This window comes from Anser brachyrhynchus (assembly GCF_964034855.1).
Source record: "Anser brachyrhynchus genome assembly, chromosome: 3".
Taxonomy (NCBI): domain Eukaryota; kingdom Metazoa; phylum Chordata; class Aves; order Anseriformes; family Anatidae; genus Anser; species Anser brachyrhynchus.
The window spans coordinates 74,799,888-74,807,344 of NC_137696.1; the positions used below are offsets into that span (position 1 = coordinate 74,799,888).

The window sequence follows — 7,457 nt, forward strand, 5'->3', positions numbered from 1 at the left end:
TTATTTGGGAAAGAAAAGAAACCTTCTGTCTGGGAAGGAATGTCTGTTTTACAGCATCCCATCCTCATGAGGAAGCCTTGGGGATGAACCCAAAGCCACCAAGAGCCGGCAACACCAGTGGAAGTGAGGGACTGTATGGAGCAGAGCAGTCCTGGGCAGACAAGTACCACAGGCTGCACCTACATCACTAAGTGCCAGGACAGGGGCTCAAGCACTATCCTTCGGTTGTTCACTAATTGCTAGTGTGCTTTCCGACATCCACCTGGGTTCTTGCCAAGTAACACCCTCTAAGCCAGTGCGCCAGCACCATTCCAGCTATTCCCAATAAGAAAAAATAGATGAGGTCACCTCTATTTTAAAAGTATTTAGCTGTATGGGTGAAAACTACTTCCAAGACCACAGACTGCTTTATTTATTAGTCCAAATGCAGTGGTGGATGCCACTCGATGGTAATAACATTTTGTGACCTCAGCATCTTTTGGCACCATGTAAATACAGCTCTGTAGAACTACTAGTGTGTGGAATATCTCTCTATAGCTTGAAGGAGTTGTGCATCCAGCCACGTGTGTAGTCATGTGACTGATATGAATATGCTGGAATAAATACTCGTGTTAAGACATGTAAGCCCACACTCCTTATAGTGGACAATCCATCTCTCTAACCTTATGTCTCTAGAGAACTGTTTAAAAAGTTTTTCATGCAGTATAAAAATTCAATATCGTACTCTCTAATTCTTAGGTCTGCTTGTGGCAGGAAAATTGTTCTCTTAATCTCTCACTCACAGAAGCATAACGAAAATAAAGGCATCGTTATTAGTGCCTGGACTCTGAAGAGATGTCATTACATTTTTGTCACTATTCTACAGAGAGCTCTTAACAACATCAGATTTTTAATTGCTCTGAACCAATGCAGAGTTCAGTTAATTGTGTGTCTTTTTAATATTCCCTTCCTGCATAAAAGTAAGCTAAAATATTACCTTAATATGATCCCCCTAAACAAGTTTCTATTGCTGGGCAGCCATGTCTGCTATCCTTACTTTGCTTTGTAAGTTTTACCCAAGCTAAAAGGACATAGTCATCTCATCAAATGTAGGATATGCAACATTCATCTGTACCTTTGCACCTACTTAGCTATTTCTATATCTATTGAAAACACTCGTATAGACCTGCTTCACATCATGTGTCTGGATCAGGGTAATAAAAATAAAAAGATGGGTTCTTGCCTGGGTTGTCCAAAGCAGATGTCTCCTGTCCACCTCTTCCACGCATGAGGCAGCAACATCTCAATGGAGGGCCATGCTGCTGGCAAGTCAAAAAGAGGGATGCTGCTGATGAATATTTCTGTTACTATGCTCCTGTGAGCATGCAGGCCTTGTTGAGCAGCAAAGTATGGCCCTGCAGAGAAGGACTCCGGGGTTCTGGTAGATGAAAAGCTCAACATGAGTTGGCAGTGCGCGCTTGCAGCCCAGAAGGCCAACTGCATCCTGGGCTGCATCAAAAGAAGAATGGCCAGCAGGTGGACGGAGGGAATTGTCCCTCTCTGCTCTGTCCTTGTGAGGCTCCACTTGGAGTACTGCATCCAGGTCGGGGGCCCCCAGCACAAGAAGGATATGGAGTTGTTTGAATGAGTCCAGAGGAGGGCCACAAAGATGATCAAGGGGCTGTAGCATCCTTCCTATGAAGACAGGCTGAGAAAGCTGGGGCTGTTCAGCCTGGAGAAGAGAAGGCTCCAAGATGACCTCATTGTGGCTTTTCAGTATTTAGAGGGGACTTATAAAAGAGATGGAGAGTGACTCTTTGCTCAAAGAGATAATGACAGGATAAAGGGGAATGGTTTTAAACTAACAGAAAGGAGATTTAGATTAGAAATTAAGAGGAAATTCTTCACTCGGAGGGAGGTGAGGCACTGGAACAGGTTACCCAGAGAAGCTGTGGATGCCCCAACACTGGAGGCGTTCAAGAACGGGTTGGATGAGGCCCTGAGCAACCTGATCTAGTGGGTGACTTCCCTGCCTATGTCAGGGGGGTTGGAACTAGATGATTTTTGGGATCCCTTCCAGCCTGAGCCATTCTATGATTCTATGGCAGCTTTTCTCATGCTCCACGACTCAATATGTCACACACAGCTTATCGCTAGTTGATACATGTGACCACAGAGCATGGAAGGGGCTGTGGCACAGTGCTGTGAACAGGTGATGTGCCAGCCTGGCTGGAGTGGAACAAGGAGCAGAGTTCAGTGATAGACACCTGATGCTCAGGCCAACACAATTGTCAAATGTCCAAGATTGCCTACGTCTCAAACTCAAATTTAAATCAAAAGCCCTCACAAAAGCCTTCTCTCTCTGAAACTTTCTGATGCCTAACTTTCTATCCTAACCTTCGATGACTAAATTTCTATCCTAACTAGAGCTCATGGCTTTGCACAAAATAAACCTGTTTGTAACACCAAAGTTAGTCAACTGCAAAATTTTGAAAGTTGAGATTTCTTTAATAGTAAACAAAAGAAAAAGAGGATGCTCCCCAAATTCTTTTCCTTTAGCTGTATCTTGACTACCATTGGATTCTGTGGTCTCAGGGCTAGAATTATTTCATTTCTGACCTTTAAAGCCAAACCAGAGAAGTCATCATCAGGACTTTGTCTTGGGTTTTCTGACATTTCCATAGAGGTCAGAAATGTTCAGCTCTGCAGAGGTTTCTGCTCAGTCCACATTCACATCTGTACAGGGATCAGAATGGTTGAAATAGGCATTATTATTTTATTTTTTGTCAATTGCCTTTCAGTGTTAATGAAGACAACACCTGATCTGATTAATAACCATGGTGTTGCAAGCCCCAGCTGACTCAGGAATAAATAATTAGCCAGTGAAGCTCGTTGTCAAAAGAAATGATTGAGAACATGAACTGAATAGGATTAAATGTTTTTTACGTAAGAATTTTAAAGCATGCTAGCCCGAAAGTGTCGTATTGAGCATAAAACAATCAATGACTGAGAGGATTAAGAGCTAACTTACCTGTCAGACAGGTTCTTCTAAAAAAGTACACTTTGTTTTTATTGTCTTGTTTCTTGTTTGTTTTATACCATTCAGTTCCAGGGACAGGGAAAAGAAGTAGAAAGAAAAAATCCAGCAGGCTTTGGACTCCATTGGAAACTGCTGTGAATAGTTTGGCACTGATTCTCTCAGTGTTAGGGGGAATAACAGTCCTGAAAACAAGGGTCTGACCCTGCCTGCCTGGAGGCAGAAAAGCCAGGGTTGAGTCAAGCATGATCTGTGAAGGGACAGTAGCATCAGGCAGCAGGATGTACCCGAGGCAGGTTTTACAGTCTTTAGTCTTTCATTTCAGGAAATGTGATTTGAAAGAATGGGGCAGCCTATAATGGGGTACTGCATTGGAAATTAGCCTAAGTACTACCTTGAGTCTGGTCATTTGCAAATATTTTTTGGGTAGTGGCTTATACTGAATGGCAACTTATTCCGAGAACTATGCCACACACAAAAATCATCTGCCTCTGTGAACAATCATAAGGCATAAAAAAAATGTAATACTTGAATCCTGGAAGTAAATCCTGGAATTGCAACCCCAAGAGAAAATTTTCTTCTGCAGATTGTGTGCCAGGCCTTTTCTGAATGATTATCACAGATGGTGAAAAATTCCCATGGCCTTATCCTCATGTTCTTTTCATTCCAAATGCAGTCCTCTGTGAAATACCAGCCTGACTGCATATGTTTGAACTCTGACTGTCCACTTAAACGTATGTTGCACTTCAGTGGTATGGTCTCCAGAAGAGAATGTTAGGCTCTGTTTCAGATTTAGAGCAATTTAGCCTCACCCCAATGCCATTGAAACTTTGCCTAGTATTACCTCTGTTAGATTACACTTCTGAATTAGGATAGACAGAGTTGAAATAGTCCATCATGTTGAGCTTTAATGCAATAGACCTGGAAGCTTCCAGAAGACAGCTCCAGTCTCTCCCTGTCCTCCATACACAGCTCCATGTGCCCATCACCTCCTTCAGCTCTCCCCTGAGCAATTAGCTTCTGTCCTGGGAAAAGGTTTTCAATGCTAGTCTACTTCTCAGTAATTAAGGAGAAAAATTTAATTTAAATTTAACTGACAAGAAAGCCAAATTTAAATTTACTTTGGTGATCTTGTATCTTACAATTTCTTCTATCAACAGATATATAATGCTCATTTGATATTTTATATAACATGTATTCAGAAAGAATTTTGAAAGTACATAACACCAGAGATGTATAAAAGCAACCACATGAGCTGTAAGTGTTCTTATAATAGACGTGAAATTTTATTTCTGCTATAAATTTGGCATAAGAGTGCTTCTCATACTTTGTGTCTAAGTAGTCGGTGAATTTCAGAAGGTGTGGGGAAGAAGCTGAGCAAAGGCATTGCAATCGTTGTGGTGTGCCCACTGTTTGTCACCTGATAAGGAAAGAACTGGGCTGCTGAGCAGTGCTCGGGTCCCAACCTCCCACTGCTGCTGCCCTGTAGCACAGCGCTTATCGCTGTATTGTGCACTGTCTGCATTTCTAACTGTTGTGTGATAGCCAATCCCACTAAATATGGGTAATTTGCCTCAACCTCTCTTGGTGAAACAGTGTAAAACAGCTGGAGTGTGCTTATGGACCTGACATTTAATGGGCTTTCTGGTGAGTAGCAGTACAAGCCTTATGTGTCTGGTACTAGTACATGGTGTACAAGTCATATCGAAACAGATCTGTTCCACAGGAAATGTGCCTTTATGCTTTCTAATTAAGCAATTAATATGAGTTTTTCCTACTATTTTGTAAATGTCAAAGGACAAAGTTGAGAACAAGTGCATGTTGTTGTTTGTATTAAGAACTGAGGGCTAAAGAATAGTGCAAAACTGATGGTATGCAGAGCTGAATTCCAGATTAATGTTCAGATACATTTTAATTGGAAGTTATTTTTATTTGTTTTTCTTCACTGGTTTGATATAATATGTTTTTAACACCCCTCTCCCAACCGAATAAGAATACAGACTTAAAGAAAGCCTTTCTTATCTTCTCTCTGTGAATGTCCTTGAAAGTCCTTCTTTATTCTTATTACAAGTCTGTTCTTTTCCACTGGGAAACACATGTTGTCCTGTAACTCTAAACTCCTAAGAGACAAATGTCAAGAAAACTTAGATTGTCAAATAAAAATTGATTTGCATGGTCCAAGACTGACAGCTGCTTCATAATTTGGGCCAGTCAATGGAAATTTTGAAAAATTCACAACTAAAAAAATCTGTCTCAAGGAAAATATTCTCAATGTGTTCCATTCAAATTATACTAATTTTATCCATTCAATAAGCTTTGGTTCATTCACAAAAGAAAAAAAAAATATTTTGCTTAATCAGGTTGTCAGAAACTTGTTCAGTATGAACACATACTAATTTATTATACATTATTTTATTACTATATATATCTATGCATGTACATAATTAGGGAGAAAAAGAAAGGAAGACAAAGGGTCAGCATTGTGCTAGGTGTTACATCAGTTCTGCACCACTGAGGAATTCACTTTATTTAAGGAGAATCCCCAAAAAAGCAATGAAATCAGTCAATGAGCAAATTCATACAATACAAATTCATACAAACAATAGGAATTCTCTCGTCATGCATGTTTAAAATGTTCCATTAAAAAAAAAAAAAGTCATGATTGCCCAGTTTATGGCATGTTGTACTTCCCACAGTCTGCTTCTAGCAAAGAACATTTCTAAGGTATTACATGCAATAAATGTATCCTCTAGGCTGTTTTTTGGAGTGTTGCATGCACTTGTTTAGCATGGAAACTTCTGTGGAGGCTTCATGAGCTAGAAATACTCTGAGTTGATGTGCTGAGACTTCAGAAAAACATCTGATTATGTTGTATCTCTGGGCATCTGTACTCCTAGTCTATCTTCAAAATTTAATGTATATTAAAGATGTGGTTTTAGAAGGTCCACTGTATGCAACTGGCTATTAAATATTAATGGTATCTTAGGCAAACTGGCATTTGTTAAGCATATGGGTAGTATTATTAGCATGACATATGCCTGGCATTTGAATAACAGTCATCAGTCTGGCTGAAACAGAAGGTGTCTGCTTCATGGGTCAGTTCTCTGCTGAAATCTGGACAGTTGAATTGAAACTAAGTAGTATTTGAACCCAGCTCAATTTGGAGAAACTATCTGGTCTCTTCATCTCCCATGCAGAACTGAGCTTGAAGAAGTTGCAGCTGATTGAGGGGACTTATTCAAGGAAAACAACTAAGATGATATAGATGCCTTCATCATGCAAATAACAAACGTGTAATAACAGCGCATCTGCAGTGTGATAAAGTGCCCAGAGTTTCAGTGGCAGCAGCTCCACAGGCTGTGTAATGTGTATTTTGAAACTAAATCTTTCTTCCTCCTATTGACTTCTTGCCCTCTGGTACATTGAGTTGGCTGCTTGAGATGCTTTCACTAAGTACAAAGTCAATTGACTGTAAGTGGTGATGAAGAAAACATTGTGTGATTAATATTACAGTTCAACTTCTTCTGATCAGTCACAGAAAGAGCAGTCAAATAAACTCAACTTCATTTTGAAGAACCACACTGTGTTAATGGCAGAGAGCCTGCCTTGAGCCCAAAGGGAAAAACAAGCCACTTGAGGCAAATCTCTCATCTTTTACATAGAACAAACTAGTTGAGCAGTGTTAAGAGCTGCTTATTGATTTGTGCCCAGACTGAAAGCCATGCAGGGATGTAAATGAAAATGTGTCAAGAGTCAATATTGATTTTTTTTTCTGTTTCTTCTTCTCCTCTCTCTCTTTTATTTTTTTTTTTCAACAAGACCGCTCTCCACCCCCACCCCCTGGGAAATACTGTTAGCTATACTTCTAGACTTGTCAGTGAGTGAAGTAAGACCCCTTTCCACAAGACTACACATGTCCAGACATCAAATTTCCTTCTTTTACTGAAGTAGTATATACACCATGCTGCAAGCAGCAATGTTGACAAAATTTATTTTTTGAGAAAATAGCTGGGTGAGGAAAAATAAATGACAAAGAGAAGAAATCAAATGTTAGAGAAGACAAATTTTCCAGGCTGAGCTTGCAGTCTAATACTTGCAGAGCAAACCCAATTTAAAAAAAAATAAATAAATAAATCTTTGCTTGCAATAAAAATGTGTACTGATATAAATTGCACTCAGCAAGAACCAAGGAGAGGAAAAAGGCAGAAAGGGAATCCTGCTATCCCTGGGGAGGCATTCACTCAGATGGAGTAGACATGAAAAGAAATTTCCCTTTGGAAAGTTGCAGTCTACAGCAAGAGACCCTACAAGATCCTTTCTGTTGGGTGAATGCTAACAGAAGAGAAAGGGGTGATCCTGGAGGGGTAATCCAAATATACTATTTGTTGAGTTTGCATCATCCTCAGCGAGGGATATACAAAATAGTTTAGGAAAATACAGA

The 7,457-nt window shown here is 40.0% G+C and overlaps 1 protein-coding gene and 1 long non-coding RNA gene across 2 annotated transcripts in view; one reads left to right on the top strand and one right to left on the bottom strand.

Moving 5' to 3' along the window:
• LOC308192878 overlaps window positions 1-7,432 on the bottom strand; it is a 59,570-nt gene extending 52,138 nt beyond the window's left edge. The window contains exon 1 of the long non-coding RNA XR_013949183.1: window positions 2,599-7,432. This is a non-coding gene — a long non-coding RNA (uncharacterized lncRNA). The remainder of the gene's footprint in view (window positions 1-2,598) is intronic.
• The window catches only part of HS3ST5 (heparan sulfate-glucosamine 3-sulfotransferase 5), a 204,144-nt gene that overhangs the window by 167,127 nt on the left and 29,560 nt on the right, over window positions 1-7,457 (top strand). The gene's annotated exons all lie outside the window — the stretch shown is intronic.